Raw genomic sequence first — 20,732 nt, 5'->3', positions numbered from 1 at the left:
ATGTATGTTCCTATTCCCATTTTCTTAAATGTTTTGGGTTTGTTATTGTAGGTGTTTTCCTTCTCTTGTGTTTCTTGCCTAGAGAAGTTCCTTTAGCATTTGTTGTAAAGCTGGTTTGGTGGTGCTGAACTCTCTCAGCTTTTGCTTGTCTGTAAAGGTTTTAATTTCTCCATCACATCTGAATGAGATCCTTGCTGGGTAGAGTAATCTTGGTTGTAGGTTTTTCTCCTTCATCACTTTAAGTATATCCTGCCACTCCCTTCTGGCTTGCAGAGTTTCTGCTGAAAGATCAGATGTTAACCTTATGGGGATTCCCTTGTGTGTTATTTGTTGTTTTTCCCTTGCTGCTTTTAATATGTTTTCTTTATATTTAATTTTTGACAGTTTGATTAATATGTGTCTTGGCGTGTTTCTCCTTGGGTTTATCCTGTATGGGACTCTCTGTGCTTCCTGGACTTGATTAACTATTTCCTTTCCCATATTAGGGAAGTTTTCAACTATAATCTCTTCAAATATTTTCTCAGTCCCTTTCTTTTTCTCTTCTTCTTCTGGGACCCCTATAATTCGAATGTTGGTGCGTTTAATGTTGTCCCAGAGGTCTCTGAGACTGTCCTCAGTTCTTTTCATTCTTTTTTCTTTATCCTGCTCTGCAGTAGTTATTTCCACCATTTTATCTTCCAGGTCACTTATCCTTTCTTCTGCCTCAGTTATTCTGCTATTGATCCCATCTAGAGTATTTTTAATTTCATTTATTGTGTTTTTCATCGTTGCTTGGTTCCTCTTTAGTTCTTCTACGTCCTTGTTAAATGTTTCTTGCATTTTGTCTATTCTATTTCCAAGATTTTGGATCATCCTTACTATCATTATTCTGAATTCTTTTTCAGGTAGACTACCTATTTCCTCTTCATTTGTTAGGTCTGGTGTGTTTTGACCCTGCTCCTTCATCTGCTGTGTGTTTTTCTGTCGTCTCATTTTGCTTATCTTACTGTGTTTGGGGTCTCCTTTTCACAGGCTGCAGGTTCGTAGTTCCCGTTGTTTTTGGCATCTGTCCCCAGTGGGTAAGGTTGGTTCAGTGGGTTGTGTAGGCTTCCTGGTGGAGGGGACTATTGCCTGTGTTCTGGTGGATGAGGTTGAATCTTGTCTTTCTGGTGGGCACGTCCACGTCTGGTGGTGTGTTTTGGGGTGTCTGTGGCCTTATGATTTTAGGCAGCCTCCCTGCTAATGGATGGGGCTGTGTTCCTGTCTTGCTAGTTGTTTGGCATAGGGTGTCCAGCACTGTAGCTTGCTGGTCGTTGAGTGAAGCTGGTTCTTGATGTTGAGATGGAGATCTCTGAGAGATTTTTGCCGTTTGGTATTACGTGGAGCTGGTAGGTCTCTTGTGGACCAGTGTCCTGAAGTTGGCTCTCCCACCTCAGAGGCACAGCCCTGATGCCTGGCTGGAGCACCAAGAGCCTTTCATCCACACAGCTCAGAATATAAGGGAGAAAAAAATAGAAAGAAAGAAAGAGGATAAAATAAAATAAAATAAAGCTATTATAATAAAAAATAAGAAAAAAAATTATTAAGAGTAAATGTATTCAGAAAAAAATTTTTTTAATTTTTAAAAATAGATTTATTAATTTTTTATAGTAAAAAATAAGAAAAAAATTTTTAAGAAAAAAATTTATTAAGAAAAAAAATTTTAATTTTTTAAAATAAAAAATATGATAAAACTTATTAAAAAATTTTTTAATTTCTAAAAATAGAAAATACGGAAAAAATTATTAAGAAAACATATATTAGGAAAAAAAAATTTTTTTAAGTAAAAAAAAAAAAAAAAGGACGGACCTAACCCTAGGACTAATGGTGAAAGCAAAGCTATACAGACAAAATCTCACCCAGAAGCATACACATATACACTCACAAAAAATGGAAAAGGGGAAATTAATATATCCTGCTCCTAAAGTCCACCTTTTGAATTTGGGATGATTCGTTGTCTATTCAGGTATTCAACAGATGCAGGCACATCAAGTTGTTTGTGGAGCTTTAATCCGCTGCTTCTGAGGCTGCTGGGAGAGATTTCCCTTTCTCTTCTTTGTTCGTACAGCTCCCAGCGTTCAGCTTTGGATTTGGACCCGCCTCTGCATGTACGTCGCCTGAGGGCATCTGTTCCCCGCCCAGACAGAACGGGGTTAAAGGAGCAGCTGCTTCGGGGGCTCTGGCTCACTCAGGCCGGGGGAGGGAGCGGTACGGAGGAGGCGGGGCGAGCCTGCGGTGTCAGAGGCGTCGTGACATTGCAGCAGCCTGAAGCGCGCTGTGTGTTCTCCCGGGGAAGTTGTCCCCGGATCACGGGAGCCTGGCAGTGGCGAGCTGCACCGGCTCCCGGGAGGGGCGGTGTGGAGAGTGACCTGTGCTCGCACACAGGCTTCTTGGTGGCGGCAGCAGCAGCCTTAGCGTCTCCTACCAGTCTCTGGGGTCCGCGCTGATGGCCGCGGCTCGCGCCCGTCTCTGGGGTCCGCGCTGTTAGCCGCGGCTCGCACCCGCCTCTGGAGTTCGTCTAGGCGGCGCTCTGAATCCCCTCTCCTTGCGCGCCGCGAATCAAAGAGGCAAGAAAAAGTCTCTTGCCTCTTCGGCGGCTGCAGACCTCCTCTCCGGCTCCCTCCCGGCTCGCCGCGGCACGCCAACCCCTTCAGGCTGTGTTCACGCCGCCAACCCCAGTCCTCTCCCTGCTGCGATCCGACTGAAGCCCGCGCCTCAGCTCCCAGCCCCGCCCGCCCCGGCGGGTGAGCAGACAAGCCTCTCGGGCTGGTGAGCGCTGCTCGGCGCTGAGCCTCTGTGCGGGAATCTCTCTGTTTTTCCCTCTGCGCCCCTGTTGCTGTGGGATCCGCGCTGATAGCCGCGGCTCGCACCCGTCTCTGGATTTCGTTTAGGCAGCGCTCTGAATCCCCTCTCCTTGCGCGCCGCGAAACAAAGAGGCTAGAAAAAGTCTCTTGCCTCTTCGGCAGCTGCAGACTTTTTCCCGGACTCCCTCCCGGCTAGCACCAAAGCCCGAGCCTCAGCTCCCAGCCCCCGCCCGCCCCGGCGGGTGAGCAGACAAGCCTCTCGGGCCGGTGAGTGCTGGTTGGCGCCGAGCCTCTGTGCGGGAGTCTCTCCGCTTTGCCCTCCGCACCCCTGTGGCTGCGCTCTCCTCCGCGGCTCCGAAGCTTCCCCCCTCTGCCACCCGCAGTCTCTGCCCGCAAAGGGGCTTCCTAGTGCCTGGAAACCTTTCCTCCTTCACGGCTCCCTCCCACTGGTGCAGGTCCCATCCCTATTCTTTTGTCTCTGTTATTTCTTTTTTCTTTTGCCCTACCCAAGTACGTGGGGATTTTCTTGCCTTTTGGGAGGTCTGACGTCTTCTGCCAGCGTTCAGTGGGTGTTCTGTAGGAGCAGTTCCACGCGTAGATGTATTTCTACTGTATCTGTGGGAAGGAAGGTGATCTCCGCATCTTACTCTTCCGCCATCTTGCCCCTACTCCCTCATTCTTTATTTTTGATGTTCTGAATTTTTTTCATTTGCCACTGTGTGATTTATTTTCCCATTCATTTTCCTTATAATCTGAAGATTTGTGTACTTCAACTTTGGAATATTATCCTGTATTATTTCTTTGATACTGTTTTGCCTGGTTTTCTCTATCTTTCAGGAATTCCTTTTAGTCTAATGTTGTAAGTAGACTTTTTATTTAAGTCTATTATCTTGTCTGTCATATTTACAATGACAAAATTCTCTTTTTGATTTACTTTCTGCCATATTTCTTCATTTTTGGCTCCTGGTCTTTCTGTTGACATTTTAACTTCAACAATCATACTTTTGATTTCCAAAAGCTCTGATTTTTCCTTTCCTCATATTTTTGTTCTATGGATGCAGTGGCTTCTTGAAATACTAGTTGTAGGCTCTAGGGGTGAAAGCAATGTCCTGATCTCTGGGCCACACCCTCTTTCTCTTTTAGTCCTACAGCCCTTCTAACAATATTATAACCACTAAAATATTTGTATTAAATCTCACTCTGTTTGAACTTAAAAGTTATTTCTGTTTTCCTAATTGAACACTGACAGATGCACATACCATTTACAATACCAGTAAAGTCTATCTATCATCTATGTATCTATCATCTATCTAAATATAAATATTACTGGAAAAATCTAACAAAGGATCGTGAGAAGTTTATGGAGAAAAAATATGATTCAGAGATATTAAAGAAAGTCTAAATAAATAATTTTTGGCTCAATATTGTACAAATGACATTTCTTCCAAGTTGACCTATATGCTCAATACAACTAGAACAAAAAATCCCAACAGGATCCCCCCACCCCCCTGCCCCGAGGAACTTGACAAGCTTGTTCTAGAATTTATATATTAAAAAAAAAAGGCCAAGACTAGCCTGAAGAAGAAGAAGTTGGATAATTTGCTCTGCCAGATATTAACACTTCTTATAAAGCCATAGTTATTAAGATAGTATTGATGTGGAAATAGACAAATTGACCAAAGGACAAGTGAGAGAGCCCAGAAACATACCCATGTGTATGTGGACACTTCACATACAAAGGTACCATTAAAGATTGCTCGAGAAATGATGGACTTAATAAATAGTTCTAGGATTATCAAATATGCATAATAGAAAAAAGAAATTGGATCTTCTATCAGAAGCTTTCAGGTACACTTCAGGTCCACTCATCTCTCAGCCTCACCTGTCTCTGGGCATTTTGGGCACTTGTTCCAGCTGTGACAACTATCTGCATGGCTTCTGACTAACTTTACATATGTACATATAAATACATCTCCTATTATTTTCAACACTTTTAATCTGTTTTGGTCTTGGTGTGTCTCATAAATAGCATAGAAATAGATTTTCTTTTCTTTTTTTTAAAATCACAATCTAAGATCCTCTGAGTGCAATTGTTGATCAATGGGGAGAGAGATTCTTGGTGCTTCCTACTTCACCATCTTCCCAGAATCCTCTGTGTAGCCACTCCTTCTTCGATTTCAATTACATGATATTTGATATTCTCCCACAGATCACTGTAGCTCTGTTCATTTTTTAAAAAATCTTTCACCTTTTTTTCTTCTGGTTGGATTATTTCTTTTTAAAAAAAATTTTATCAGAGTATAGTTGATTTACAATATTGTGCTACTTTTAAAAAAATTTATTTATTTATTTATTTTTGGCTGCATTGGGTCTTCGTTGCTGCACGCGGGCTTTCTCTAGTTGTGGAGAGCGGGGGCTACTCTTCATTGCAGTGCACTGGCTTCTCATTGCAGTGGCTTCTCTTGTTGCGGACCACGGGCTCCAGGCACACAGGCTTCAGTAGTTGTGGCACATGGGCTCAGTAGTTGTGGCTTACGGGCTCTAGAGCACAGACTCAGTAGCTGTGGTGCATGGGCTTAGTTGCTCCGTGGCATGTGGGATCTTCCAGGACCAGGGCTCGAATCCGTGTTCACTGCATTGGCAGGCAGATTCTTAACCACTGTGCCACCAGGGAGGTCCCAATGTTGTGCTACTTTCTGCTGTACAGCAAAGTGAATCAGTTATACATATATGATTGGATTATTTCTTTGCTCTAACTTTAAGTTCACTTACTAATTCTTTTATCATATCCAATCTGTTGTTAAATCTATTTTAAGAAATTTTAGATTTTTTTCAGTTATAGAATTTTGATTCTTTTTTGTAGCTTCTATTTCTCTGCTGGGATTTCTTCCTTTTGTTTATTCATATTCATATGAACATAGTTTCCTTTACACCTTTGGGCATAGTTACAATAGATGCCTTAATATCCTCGTGTGTTAATTTCTACATTAGGTTTATCTTGTAGGAGGTCTCCAATGATTGCCTTTTCTTTTAGGTATGAGTCACATTTTCATGTTTCTTCACATGTCTAGTAATTTTGGAGAGTGACCTGGACATTTTGAATGATACATTTTAAAGACTTTGGATTCAGTTATAATCTTCTGAAGATAAAGATAGTTTTGCTTTAGCAGGCATTTTACCTGATCAGACTCAAACTTCAAATTCTACATCCCCTGTGGTTGTTGGCTTAGCTGGACTGTGTGGAGTCTGCCTCACGGCAGCATAATTAAGAACTTAGTCAACAAAGTTTATAGAGTTAAGTGTCCCTTTCTCTGATTCTCTCCTTTCTGAGCCTTTTCCTCTTTAGCTCCTGTGGTCATCATGAATTCCGTCTTATGGATCCTCAAACCAGTGAGACTGTGGGTTTCCATTCAAGTTTTAATTGTCCTACCAGGTACTGTCTGTCTTCAGGTGAAGAGCTACAAAAATGGGAAACGTACTCATTGCTGCTCCCTTTTATTAAGTGTTGATTCTCTTCTAGTTTCTACCTGTTTTTGGTTACTCTCCATTATATATATATATATATAATTATACATATAATTATATAATTATAATACATATATTATATATAATTATATGTATAATTTAAAAAATATATTTCATCCGGAGTACCATTACCAGAGGCTCTCCCCATACGCTTTTTTTTTTTTAAAAAACACTTTTATTATTTATTTATTTATTTATTTATTTATTTATTTATTTATTGGCTGTGTTGGGTCTTCGTTTCTGTGTGAGGGTTTTCTCTAGTTGTGGCAAGCGGGGGCCACTCTCTTCATCACGGTGCGCGGGTCTCTCACTATCGCGGCCTCTCTTGTTGCGGAGCACAGGCTCCAGTCACGCAGGCTCAGTAGTTGTGGCTCACGGGCCCAGTTGCTCCGCGGCATGTGGGATCTTCCCAGACCAGGGCTCTAACCCGTGTGCCCTGCATTGGCAGGCAGATTCTCAACCACTGCGCCACCAGGGAAGCCCTCCCCATACACTTTTAACACAAGTATTTTACCTTTTATTTTTCTATTAATATCTAGAGTACACACACATACACACACACACACACACACACACAATGAATGTTAGCTTGCTTTCACTCCCCCTCCCCATTTCTTTATGTTCTCATGTGAATATCATTTGAGATTTTTCCAAATATTAATTTTTATACATTTATGTATAAAAATTATTTGTATTTAATTATACATTAAGTAAAACTGTCATGAATTCTTCATCTACTTCTTGCTCGTTTTTTTAAAGTAATTCTTTCAGAATATATGTGTGATAAGTAAAGTTTATGATTTTCTATATTTATGTCAGAAAAATATTTATTTTGTTCTCCCACTTGTAATTTGAGTGGATATGAGATTGTAGGTAAAAAATTATTTTCTCAGACATTTAAAAATATTGCTTGACTTCTTTTCTTTCAGTATGTTACTGGGAAGTCTGATTCTAATTTTTTGTTTTTTTTAACATCTTTATTAGAGTATCATTGCTTTACAATGGTGTTTCAGTTTCTGCTTTATAACAAAGTGAATCAGTTATACTGATTCTAATTTTAGTCTTGTTCTTTTGTAGATAAACTATTTTTTTCTCCCTGAAAGCTTTATAGGATTTTTTCACTTTATACTCAGTTTTATAAAGTTTTATCTGATATGTTTAAAGCCATCTTATTTTTCTAGGAACTTAGTGGGTCCCTTCAATATAAATGATCATCTCTATAATGGTTTTCTACTAAAATAATTTATTTTCTCTGCTTTATTTCCTGCATTCTTTCCATCTAGAAATCCTATTAGATGAAATTTGGAACAACTGAATCTTGACTCCACGTATCAACTGGTTTTTTTCGTCATATATTTGTACTTGTTGTTGTAAGTTATATTCTGCCCAAATGCTTCCTCTCCATTTTCTACATGATTAAATTCCTCTTCAGCCATTGCATGCTGTTTTCCAGCCCACCTACTAATTATTTTTGTTGTCCAAATTTTAATTTTCAAGATTTCTATCTGATTCTTTTCTGCAGACCTTAATTATACAAATTCTAAAATCTTTTTCTGTTGCCTGAATAAATTGTGCTTTAGTGTTAGTTTTCATGTTTGAGATTGATACCTCTCAAATATTTGTTAATTCTCAATTGTCTGTTTTCCTTTATGTTCAGCAGGTTATGCGTGTCTGCTTTTTTTTTCAAATGTGACTTGGGAGTGGGATTTGGGAGGCCACCATGCTAATGCCTTATCTTGGTTTTGAAATATGGAAGCTATACTGTAAACTTGAGTTATGTCTTTGACACAAAACTTAAAAGACCTTAAATGTAGACATGTGAAACTCTACTGTCCAAAGGGCGTCTAGAAATTATGCGTTTTGAAAAATATCCGAAAATACTCATTTTTTTCCCCATATTGGGAAAATGGCACAGAAATGAAGTTCCCTGAGACTAGGAGAGGCAGCCATCAGGATGTACTTCCAAGAAGTAAAGCTCTGGCCTTTGGCCAATGGTCTTTCTTATTTAGGATCATAACAGATTTTAATTCCTCGTTTGTATATGCTATTTAATTCACCAACCCAGGAACATAGCGTAATTGGGCACAGCTGAGCATTGCTGGCAGGACCTGAGAACTTGATTGTCTCCCATTCCCTGCCCTAGCACCATCTGCATTTCCCAAGACCTAAGAAGCAATGGAAGTGAAATGGGTGCTATAGTTGAACATCGCAAATTGTGGTCCTGCCTGAATTAGCATTATTTCTCTTGGCCCAGTTTCCCAGGGCATACTTCTGGGCCTATTTCTGTGCTGACATATTGTGCTGGGACTGCAGACCCTGAAGAGTACGAAAAGAACATAGGCAGTGTTCAGAGCGTGAAAAGCCATTCATCACATTGATGCTTCTCCCTTATAAGATGGTCTTTCCCCCAGGATAGCATCTAATTGCTACTTGAACGAACTCACTGTCTTTACCTCAACAGCCTTGCCCAGTAGGCCATAGCAAACATTTATTATTCTTTGAGTGACAAAGCTCTTCCCATCTGTCTCTTCTGAATTTGTTTTTTTTGAACTTCCACTTCTGCCGCCACTCCTGTCATCGAGGCAATATCAAAAGTAGCAACATGCATTGATATTATCCACTCTGCTAAAGATCTTGTGTACTTCACTGATACCCCCTTCAATGCCTTTTTTGAAGTTGGAGAGATGGAGGATTTTTTTTTTAACCTTTCAGTAACTTGTACAATTTTCTCAGGAAATCAGCATGATAGAAAATATTTGCTAACATCTGACTTCCCTTCAACCAAACCCACCTGTTCTGGAAAAACTGCCAGAGAAACACATTTCCAGAAGGTTCTTTTTGGAGACAAAATGGTTGTCTTAATTCCTTGACTATTTCTTGTGCTCAGAGGAAAGGAAGGAAAATGTCAAGTGTTTATTTTGATGATTCAAAGAAGAAGCTGAGGCAAGAGCAAGGGAACCTTGAAAATAATGTTTCTACCTGATAGGGATAGTTACAACTTATATGGAGTAGCTATAGTAGGCCAGGCCTGTACTATAATGTCTCATACGCTCATAGTAACCCCACAAAGTGGGTCATATCATCGTTTTCCTTTTATAGGTGAGGAATAGAGGCCACAAAATAGAGGTAATAATAATAATACTGGTGGCTACCATTTACTGAGCATTCAGAACATGCTAGGCACCTGCCTTACTCTGTTCCTGTAGTCCTGGGCCTTGTAACAACTCATGTGGTAGTACTTACTGTTATCCAGGGCTGTCTGGCTCTGATGCCCCATGCTTACCATTTTCCTGTCTGATTTCTTTGACAATTATTAAGTCCTTTTACATGGACTTTCTTCATTGCCTGATTTCCAGTGACTTCCTAAATCCTTCCCCCTTTCCAGTGCACGGATAGGCTGAGAAAACCTTTAATTTCAGAAGGGCTTGTTGTCCATTGTCTCACCTAAGTCAGAGGGGTTGGTCAAATATCAACTCCAAGCTCTAAGTTAAAAAAAAAAACAACCCAAATGTCAACCATGATGGCTACATCCCCATCTCAGGGTAGGATGCATGATCCTTGCTGGCCAATTAGAATCCTGCTTCTCCCCTGGCTTAGTGATTGGTTCAGGGATGGACATGTGACCCAAAGCTAATCAGAATCCTCTCAGGACTTCTCTGTAGAGCCAACAGGAGGATAATCCCTTTCCCTTGGGTTTTTTTAAAGTTGGGTGAATATGGATATGGGGCAGGGAGTTGCCATCTTCCTTGTCACCTAGAGAAAGTCTGTCTGCAGATTAAAAACAACATGGAGAAAAGCAGAATTGAAAGATGGGGAAAGAAACAAGGATTTAACAGTATCTTTTAAGCTTTTAGATCCAGCTATAGCTAAAAGCAATTCTATCCCTGGACTTCCTAGTTGTAACAACAAATAAATATTCCTTCTTACTGAAGCTCATTTGAGTAGCGTTTCTGCCACTTGCAACTAGTGGTATGCTGGGAAAAAGAAAGAGAGAGAGAGAGAGAGAGAGAAAGGATTTGATATTTTGTGTTTACCAAAAAATTACCAATTACCATGGTGTAAATGCTCCCACTGTGGCAGATTTTAAGCTACCAAGGTTTAACAAGCAGCTTGCAGATTTCTGAATATCTAACAGTTGGCTTTTGTGAGCAGGTACCAGCCAGCTCCAGGACACCACTGCCTGAGACTAAGAGTCCGACTAATTTGCTTTCCTACAAGGCTATTGAGATGAGAGCAGTGGTAACCAGGACCCTTGTCTAGGCTGCTTCTGCCCTTCTGCATCCCAGAAAGTTCTCACATCTCCACAGGTACTCCTCGAGGAAGAGGGAGAAAAGCTTAATAACACCAACCAGCGGACTTTCAATTTGAGGAATTAAAACTTCTGTGATTGCGTTTTCCAAAACATAGTTCGTGGTTACTTCCTTCTTCAGAATCACCTACTGATGCAGAGTCTGCCCCAAGAGGCTGCATTTGTAATGCGCTACAGCTGATGGATGTCCACCGTACTCTGAGCCCTGCCCTTCTCCTTCTGGTTTGGTGCGTGTGCTGTGAGCTCAAGGAGGGCTGAGATATTGTTCAACACTGCATATGGCTTGAATGTGGCTCTTGAAAGAGCCCTAGGGTATTTTTATAGCACAGTGACCTCTGTCTCATGTGCAGTCCAGGATTCCAAGGGGGAAAAGGCCAAGGGGGATGAGATGAGAATGTGGTGGACCTTCCTTTCATAGATTCATATTTTTTCTCTTCTCATCCCCTACCCTCAACCTCTACCTCTGCTTCTTTGTGTTTTCCTCCTGGTTTGCTTTTCTTTAGCTTCTCTGAGACTCAGTTTCCACATCTATATGGGGATAGTAAGAATTGGCTCAGAAGGTAACGGGGAGGAAACCACCATACCCAGCACCCAGCACCCAGTAGGTGCACAAGGCATGCCAATTTCACCTTGTCCTCCCTTTTTCTTCTCAGCCTTCTCTTAGTTACTCTCTGTCCCCTCGAGTTGCTATCAGCAACCCAACAGGCTTTTGAGCTGGGATGGACAGCTTTGAAATCATTTCCAGGTTTCTAGAGGATGCACCTTCTGTGTTGATATTTGTGGACTCTGCAGTTGATTTTTTTAATAGCGACATCATCATATTGACCTATTTCCTGAGGATGTTTCCTTGGGCTCCACAGATGGTGAGGAAGGGGAATTGCTGCTGATAGACTGGGGGACTGGTCTGTGAGCCTGCTGCCCTTAGCCGTGCGGATCCCACTTCCACAAGGCCGGTGACTCACCCTGTATTAATTGCACTGCAATTATCCTGGGGAGCCTGAGTTTCCTCTTGATGTCTCCTGTCTGGTTGCCTTTTGACCTGCACAGCTGTCTAATAGAGATGGCTTTTGCGATTTCTTAGTTAATGTGGTTCATTATTTCCAGTGCTGCCTTCTGCCTTCGGTGGCGGGAGGGTTTACCGACTCTGACTTGGAGACTTTCGTGAGTTGTGTCTTCAGTCAGGGCTTGGTGCTGCCTGCATTGTCTGTGGGAGAAATTGCATTTGCAAATCAGAGGAAGTTCACAGAGCGTGTCGCTGTGTTGCTTCTCCAGACAGTGTTTTCATCTTCTGTGCACCTCTCCCCAGTCACCTCCACGTGCCTCGGTTGAGGAGGAAAAAGTCCCTCTGTCCCAGACGTCAGCGTCAGCGAGAGCTGTGTAGACGGAGCAGGAAGCAGGAATCTGTTTACTCCTTAGCTGTGCTAATTATCTGCAGAGGGCGGCGGGACCAGGCGGTGTCTGTTCTCTCGACGTCTTGCCTTACGCTGGGTCATGCCATAGAGACCAAGACGTCTGGAGCCCTAGAAACTTCTGATGTCAAATGTCTTTAGGAAATCACAAAAATCAAACTAACTCACCCAAAACTTTCCATTCCCCTCAAAACTGAGCACAGCCTTGGGTGGCTTCAGGAAGTTTCTGCAGATCACTCTCATCCTTTACATGCTGAGGCCGAATATAGCCCTGAGCTTGTAATTTCTTGTTCTCTAACTACTTCCCTGAATCAAGCAGCCAGTTTTTATTGAAAATCGAACATCTTTAACTCTCTGCCAGAAACGGGAGGTCATTTAGAAGGAGGAGAGAAGCCTCTATTACCTTGAGGTTCATTGTCACCATCCAGAATGATAGCTGGCCTGGATGTAGTGGGAAAAGGAGGCTTCTTGGGGAAGAAGGCAAAGGTGGCAGTGGTGACCAGTGGACACCAGCGGGGAGGACCTCAGATGCTGTGGGCTGAGACGGACACCTGGTGATGCCTGGGGAGGTCACACATTTTCACATGACAGCCAAGGCAGTGAGAGGAGACAAAGGGAAAAGAGTGAATGAAGGGGGCAGAGAGTGGCAGCAGTCAGAAGCAATTACAGGGGTTGTTGGGGGATTCGATGTAATGACGAGGGAACAAGAAACAGACTGTCACACAGTGGAGGCAGAAGTCAGGGAAGCAAGGAGAGATGCAGGATTGCTCTGTGGTGGGAACGCAGAAAGCCTTGCGCACCTCAGCGGTTCCTGAAGATGCCAACTTCCACCACCTAGACTCTGCTGTGTGTCAGGACTCGAGGGCGGTTGTAGGACAGAGGTCAGAACCGGCAGCCTCTAAGAGTACCCTTGCGCCGTCCTCAAAGAGTTAAACTCTCAGCCACCCAGGAGACTCCTGAGATCTAGAACAATCTATTTCCCAACAGAGATGACTAGCCAAGCCTTTACTTCTGCAGACAGGATCCCTATCTTCAAGGGGCTGACATAAAATTGAACAGATACACACTAATAAAAACTATATAACGGCTGATTAGGGATCATTATCGAGTACCTCCTACATGTTCATCTTTGCGTTGGATGCTCTACTGACATTGTTAATGATTTATATACAACTTCATGAGGTAGGTATTGAATCAGCTGTGGGGATTCAGGGAAGGAAGTGATTATGATTGGATGGTGTGAGGATTTCCTTAATGGGATGGGACTTGAGTGGGATTTGAAGGATGAAGGGGACTCAGAGAAGGCTGGGCACACTTGGGGGTTGGTTTGTGGTACCTTTTTTTTTTTTTTAATTAATTAATTTATTGGCTGTGTTGGGTCTTGGTTTTTGTGCGAGGGCTTTCTCTAGTTGTGGCAAGCGGGGGCCACTCTTCATCGCGGTGCCGGGCCTCTCACTATCGTGGCCTCTCTTGTTGCAGAGCACAGGCTCCAGAAGCGCAGGCTCAGTAGTTGTGGCGCACAGGCTTAGTTGCTCCGCGGCATGTGGGATCTTCCCAGACCAGGGCTCGAACCTGTGTCCCCTGCATTGGCAGGCAGATTCTCAACCACTGTGCCACCAGGGAAGCCCCCTGTGGTAACTCTTAAATCATTCTTCCATATATTGGTTCTCCTCAAAAGTAGGGAGTGTATCCCACTCTCCCTGAGTGTTGGAACCACTACCTAGCTGGGTAATTTCTATCAGTCCCTCCTACAGACGTCAGAGAATTGCATTTCTCTAACTTGGTGAAGAATAAAGAAATGATGGGTGCTGCAGAAGTATTCCTGGTGGCAAGGCTACAGGAGGCCCGAAGAGACCGTCCTCGCAGCTGAGGCTCTTTGACGCTTCAGAGTTTTGGGTTGAGGTCCAAGTTGATGACAACTCTCGGGAAAGCCACTGACTAGAGATCACTGTGAAATTCCAGGCCAGACAGACGCTTCCTAGCTCAGGAACCAGGAGGCACAGTTTGAGTATTGGCTATACATCTATTACTTAGGTTTTCAAGAATGAGGATGGGGCTTCCCTGGTGACGCAGTGGTTGAGAATCTGCCTGCCAATGCAGGGGACATGGGTTCGAGCCCTGGTCTGGGAAGATCCCACATGCCGTGGAGCAACTAGGTGCATGAGCCACAACTACTGAGCCTGCGCATCTGGAGCCTGTGCTCCCAACAAGAGAGGCCGCAATAGTGAGAGGCCCGCGCACCGCGATGAAGAGTGGCCCCTGCTTGCACGCAACTAGAGAAAGCCCTTGCACAGAAACAAAGACCCAACACAGCCAAAAATAAATAAATAAATAAATTAATTAAAAAAAAAAAAGAATGAGGATGTTCTTTGTTTCTAGGGACAAACACTCATGAGGAAACCCTGAATGCCATCTTTGTATTCCAGGGTCAATACTGGCAAGTGTCTCTTGAACTTGCTAACAGGAAGAGACCAGAGGTGAGTTAGAGCTGGCTTCCTTTTCTTTTCTGAAGAAATGAATAGATGAAAGCTATTTGAGCTACTTCTTTTCAACCTAGTTCCCTGCAGAACTACAAAAAAGGAAGATGCGCTAAGATGTCCAGGATGGCTGCTGTAGACATGTAGACTATCCAGCTACTGACCCTTTTAGTCCCAGAGACTGAGTGTGGCCAATTCAAGTAGAGGGCACTTATGGAGGCTGAGCTTTGTGCCTGGGCTGAGGGAAGACGCAGGCGTGATGCAGAGCTTATATCAGTACAAAGCAGAATGGGCCATGTGCCATGGCAAGGGCTCTGATGGAGAAAAAGTTACAACCAACTGGTGGAGGTCAGTGGTCAGGGGATGAGGCATGCCATCCAGAAAGGCTCTTTGAGGACAGGATAATGTTTGAGATGACACTTGAGCAATGGTAGGTTTCCTTTTGTTCACTGTTTCATAGCTAATGATTATTTATGGTACTTTTAAATGACACAAACAATACACGTTCATTATAGAAAATACTAAAAAACATAAAGAAGAAAAATTAACGTACTCATAATCCCAGCATCCAGAAGAAAACGGAAGTAACATCTTGGTGTATTTCTTCTAGACTTTTGTCTTTGTGTGTATATATGTCTATATGTTCACACACACACATACACACACGTATACACATACCAAGTTCACAAAATTGGGCTTCTGTGGAATGAATACCTTAGACTTCTACTCACCTAACAGAATAATGAATTTTCACATATCACTAAACATTCTTCAAAACTAAGGTTTATAAATCCATTGCATGCTTGTTCAATAATTTATTTAACCATTTCAGTCCAACTAGACATTCTGTTTGTTTCCATTTTCTGAACAATCACAAGTAATGTTTTGCTGCATCTTCTTACCCGTCAATCCAATAGACAGATTTGATAGGCAGAGATCGGGGTCAGGGAGGGCTGAGGGTGGGCAGTGAGTGTTCCAGGAGGAGAATCAGCACGAGCAAGTGTGTGGAGGTGGAAAGCGCGGAAGTGTGTGTGAGAAGCATGACGTGTGTTTGGCTGGAGTATGGGTGAATTTAGGGGCACAGTGGGCATTAAGGATGAAAAGGTACGCTGGGGCAGACAGGTAATGACTGGCGGACATTAACAGAGGGGCGATGGGGAACCACTGATGGCTTCTGAACAGGATGAGGACAGAATCAGAGAAGTGTTTATGGTGGTGAATCTGAAAGTGGCATGAGGGTGGAGTAGAGGAGGGAAGAGGGGAAGAAACTGGGGTTTGGGAGATGGGTGAGGAATGAGGACACGGGCAGCTAGAGGGAAAAGGAGAGGGTGATTGGAGGCCACTATTCTGAGACTCAGAAACTGGTTGGGAATATGGCCGGTGAAGACCGAGGCATCATTTGGCCTCTGATCGTGAGGTTTACTAACTGGCAAAATTCCGAAAGCATAAAGAAATGGAGGCCTGGCAGGTGGACTGACCTGTCCAAATTTGGGACCCAGTTAAAGGTAAAGCCAGGCGAGAAAAAACAGATGCTCTGTTTTCTCCGGTTGGAACAGCCTTTTCCGCGGCGGGTGTCGGACATCGGGTTTTAGCTGTGAGACATGGCGGCTCCTGGAGCCCTGAAAGCAGGTCAGCCGGAGGTGAACGTCTGTCAGCTGTGGTCTTGGCCCTCATCTACTTGTTGGAACATGAGTTGGGCACTGTTCATAGATTAGGTAACAGGGGCAAACAAAACAAAACAAAACAAAAACAAAAACATCAAACTTCTCACTTAGTTCTTCAAACTGAGTTCTTCACTAAGGCAGGGTTGAGTGAGCAGAGCGGTAAAGAGCAAAGGAGGCAGAAAGGCCTGTTTGTCATCTCAAAGGTTGGACCAAGGCGTGGTGTCCTGGCGTGGAAAGCCCTCCCTGGGCCCCCAGTCAGAGCGGCCCCAGGTTCTTGGCGGCATTTCCCCTCAAGGCATGCTGGGTGGCCGGAGCACATGGGGCCATCCTGGAAGGTGGTAAATAATTCGTTCCACTGGGTGGACATCTCGTCATGCATGTATGCATAGCTCCTTTTTATCTCACGTGTTTAAATTGTGGTTTCCCTCCTGTCATTAGTTTTGCCATATCAAATAGCTTTCAACAGCTTCGAACATCAAGACCAGTGTATAATAACAAAAATAAAAATGAGAAAAAGCAAAAAAAAAAAAAAAAAGCCCTCACCTGGTCTCTCCAGCATTTCACTGCTGCTTTGGAAATTGAGAGGCATGCGTGGGATATTGGCGGCTAACAACCATGGAAATACAAAATGATTTTTGATCTCAAGGCCTAATGTTATTCATATTTTTTCATAGCCTCAAACAGTGTCTTCAGATAATTCAGGTAAAGGCGAGCCAGAAACAAAACAACATCATAAAGGCGTTATTACATACAGACACTTTCAGCTACGCTACATGCCTCACAGCGTCTTTGAACCCTGTGTGATGAGAGAACTCTTTTCACACTCCAGGGAATACTCTTGGAGCTGTTTTTACTTCAGCTGAGGGTAGCGAAACAAAATTCTCTGGCTTTAGAGACGCGTTCGGCGCTGGCTCCACTGAGCTTGATGTCTTCTTCTGTGTTTATCATCGGGACTCCATTTGGGAGGCCCTGGGAGGGGCTGTGACATTCCCAGGTGCGCCCCGCACCTGCAGCGCAGGGGCCTTAACCTTGGGGCCTGGAGGTTTGGGCCAGCGATGGGGATTACAGAGCTGAGAAGGAAAACGCTTTCATCAAGAAGAATTTGGCTGTGGAGCCTCTTCCAACCCTTGTTCCTCCCAAAATAACACTGGCCAGCCTCATCAAATCAGACCAGGGCTGGGAACTGGGGTGTGCTTAAAAAGGACGGAGGAAGCAAGAGAGGGCAAAGGAACTGTTCTCTTGGGAAACCTCTCACTCCTCTTCAAACTGTCTCTTCTCTGGTTTGAAAGTGCCAATAGTGTCTCAGCCAAGGAATTCATTTTCCATTCCCTTTGGCCTCCTGTGTTTCCCTATTAGAGTTCTTTACCCAGGACTCTTCGGTTTCCTAGCCTTAAGTCCAAGTTTCATGTTCTTAAGTTAGACTTCCCAGCTGCCAGGACCCGAGAGGTCTACTCCTCTCCTTCCCTTCCGTAGCATCAACAACCCCGGCACTCACCTGGTACCTACTGTATACTTCCTACAGTTGTTAGATTTGGCTGGCAGGGGTGCTATACCTCCCGATCTTCGAGTAGACGGCCAGTTGCAGACGTTCATTTCGCTACCTCTTTTCTTCTCATTTTCCAGCAGTATCTAACAGTGCCTTGCAGGGGGCGGACAGCTAGTTAATGTTTGCTGAGCATCTGAATCTCCTTCCTCCATCCCACAAAGAAAGCAAGGACTGAACTCAGTGGTATGAGTTCATGTAGGCAGTCACAGGTATGAGATTTTAGGAGTTTCGACACCCTCTAGTGTTACAGGCATTTCTAGAAGGTTGAAGACTTACCAGGACATGATTTCTCTAGCTGACATGTTTTTCAAGGTCCAGCTCAATGCCGTCTCAGCTGAGAAGACTTCCATCTTGTCCTGAACCCAAAGCAATGACTCTGCTCTGAGCTCCTCATGTCTGTGCCATTCGAAAGGCACTTAACCTACCGTCTCGGAGTCTAGATTTGCTCACCAGTCTCACTTTTGTTAATCAGCCTCAGGGAGATGAGGGCCAATTCTCACATGGTCTTCACACATTCATCCCACCATTATTCTTTGTGGAGCAGACACGGCTTTATCATGTTATATGCTGGCAATAACAGCGTGTCTAATGAATTGACCTGATCGCTTTAGTCTCCGAGAAGCCCACTGGGATTGCGTGAGAAGGGAAAACTCTATTTATCTAGAAATTTCTACAAACTCCTGGAAAAGCCAGAGAGACAAACAGTCTTGGTTTCCATTTCTGCCCTAGCCTCTCCTCCCCGAGTTGCCTACTGTGTCCTTCCTGTACCACTGGTCTGGCATCCAGCATCTCACTGCCTTTGCTCCTGGACAACATATTCCCTAGCCCTGGACTCAGTGTGCATTGAATTAGAACAGTCCCTCTCTGGAATCTAATTTCTGTTCTACAGAGGTTAATGTATCCTTTTTCAGGCTATGTACTCATTTAAACCAAAATTACCCAGCTACTCGCCTTCTTGATAGCAATTACATCCCACGAAAGCAAACTACTGAGCTTCATGTATTGGTAATGGCCTTTCTTTCTATAGTTTTCCTTAGGGATAAAGTTGAATGGGGAAATTAGTCACATTAAGCTGGAAAAATAGTGAACAAAATACATATTTTATATTTTTAAAAAATACCCTCCTGCTACCAATTACGGACTTTATTAGGAACAGGTATTTTCACATTATGGGGCTTGTCTTTATATTAAACAGAGCAAACCCAAATGAATAGTTACTTAAGAGGATCTTTTTAATAAATACTCAAGTCCATTTTAATATCTAATAATAGTGGCTGCCTCAAGTATTCAAATTTTAGCATAACCAGCAGGAAAACTGTTTGATGTTTTAATTATGTCCCTGAAAATGCTGAATGGGTTATAAAAAGCAATTTGAAGAAAATAAAAAAAGGGATTTTTAAAAAAATTATTAGTGGTTTGGGAGAAAAGACATTTTCCACATCCCATTAAAAACCTTTCTACTTTGTAAAAATACTGTCTACTGATAAACGAGGCCAAATAAGCAAAGAATTTGCAACTGTTGTAAGTGTTCTCATTTGGGGGGAAAAATTTGAAAAATAAAAAGAGAAGACCTCGGAGGAACTGTATTCTAAGAAGGGGGGTGATGGAAATTGAGCATGCCTTGAAAGAAAGAAAGGAAGAAAATCTTTTAACTACATTTAAAATTAGCCAGAACCTTGTGCTTGTCCCAGGCAGATTCCTGGGAGGATTGGAACGTTTCTGATGAACGGGCTGCTCCGGCCACGGCTGATGTAACCACTTCAAGCCCCACCTGGAGGTCTGGACCTGAGAGGAGACTGTGGGGACGTTCCCGGGCTAGATCCTGCTGGCCCCGGGTCATTCTTCTGGGCAGGAATCAGGAAAGCTGTCCCCAAGGGGAGGGAAGCAATGAGAAGGGGAGACGTTTCCAAGGAACGGAACCAGATGTACGAGCTGCGATGATGGTTGTAGGGCTCTGCAGTGGTGGACACATGAAAGCAGGGAAGGAAAGCCTGGACTGGGGCTTAATACTTCCTTCTCTCACGAGGTAGAGGACTGGCCTGGGTGCACCTGGCTCTCAGACGACATTAGAGCTTCCTTCCCAATGGCCAGATAGGAGGTACCACGACGAACTCAGGAAACTAATTTTACATGTGGAAACATAAGTCCTTTCCCTGCCTTGGCTGCCCCATGAAGGTCTAGGCAGGTCTCTCAAATGGGGCTGCATTCCCCAGGGATTATAATAATAATAATAATTATTATTATTATTTTATTATTTTAATAATCACTTTGTCCAAGCTGCATTCCACACCAAACAACCAGCATCTTAGGGGTGGAATCCAGGTGTCAGTTTTTTAAAAAAACTCCACAGATGGTATGCAGCCAACATGGCACTAACTTGAGAACCACGTGGGCAGCTTATAAAACGCAGATTCTGCTCCAGCAGGTCTGGGGCGGGGCTTGAATCCTGCCTTTCTGAACAAGCTCTCGGCTGATGCCCGCACTACTGCGTCGACCACACTTTGAGTAGGAACACCCTGTGGTTTTCTGCCATTTGCACTTGCTATTTGTGCCTTTTAGACTAAACATCATGTATTCTAAATGATTAAGTGGTTCTCTTCAGAACAGGGCCTTTGAGTCCAGTGGTCTGTATTTTTAGTGCAGACAGATCCTGGGCCTGGGAGACATTTTATTCTATTTACCTGGAATGTAATTCGACCAAGCAGGCTTCTCACTGGGTACCAAGAAATGCCTCTGTACTTATCCTTAAGGACCTTAGTTTTGTCCATGGTGTTTTTTTGGAAGTGTTTTTGTTTGTTTGTTTGTTGCCTTGTTTTTGATTGTGCTGTTATTCAGAAAAGCAGGCTGGATTTGTTTCATTTATTTATGAACAAATATTGACAGAGTCCCTACTCTGTGCAGGCACTGTGTTGGGAGTGAGGGCATGACCGGCTGAATCAGAGTCTGTCCTGTGTGTCACAGTCTAGCAGCACGTGTCCTT

At 43.4% G+C, this 20,732-nt stretch overlaps 1 long non-coding RNA gene across 3 annotated transcripts in view; it reads left to right on the top strand.

Annotated features, from left to right (window-relative positions):
- LOC132350335 (uncharacterized) overlaps positions 1–20,732 on the top strand; it is a 123,840-nt gene that overhangs the window by 26,469 nt on the left and 76,639 nt on the right. The gene's annotated exons all lie outside the window — the stretch shown is intronic.

This window comes from Balaenoptera ricei, chromosome 16 (genome assembly GCF_028023285.1).
Source record: "Balaenoptera ricei isolate mBalRic1 chromosome 16, mBalRic1.hap2, whole genome shotgun sequence".
NCBI classification, from domain to species: Eukaryota; Metazoa; Chordata; class Mammalia; order Artiodactyla; family Balaenopteridae; genus Balaenoptera; species Balaenoptera ricei.
Note: the sequence above shows the minus strand (reverse complement) of the source record. Positions and strands in the feature narration are given on the sequence as shown.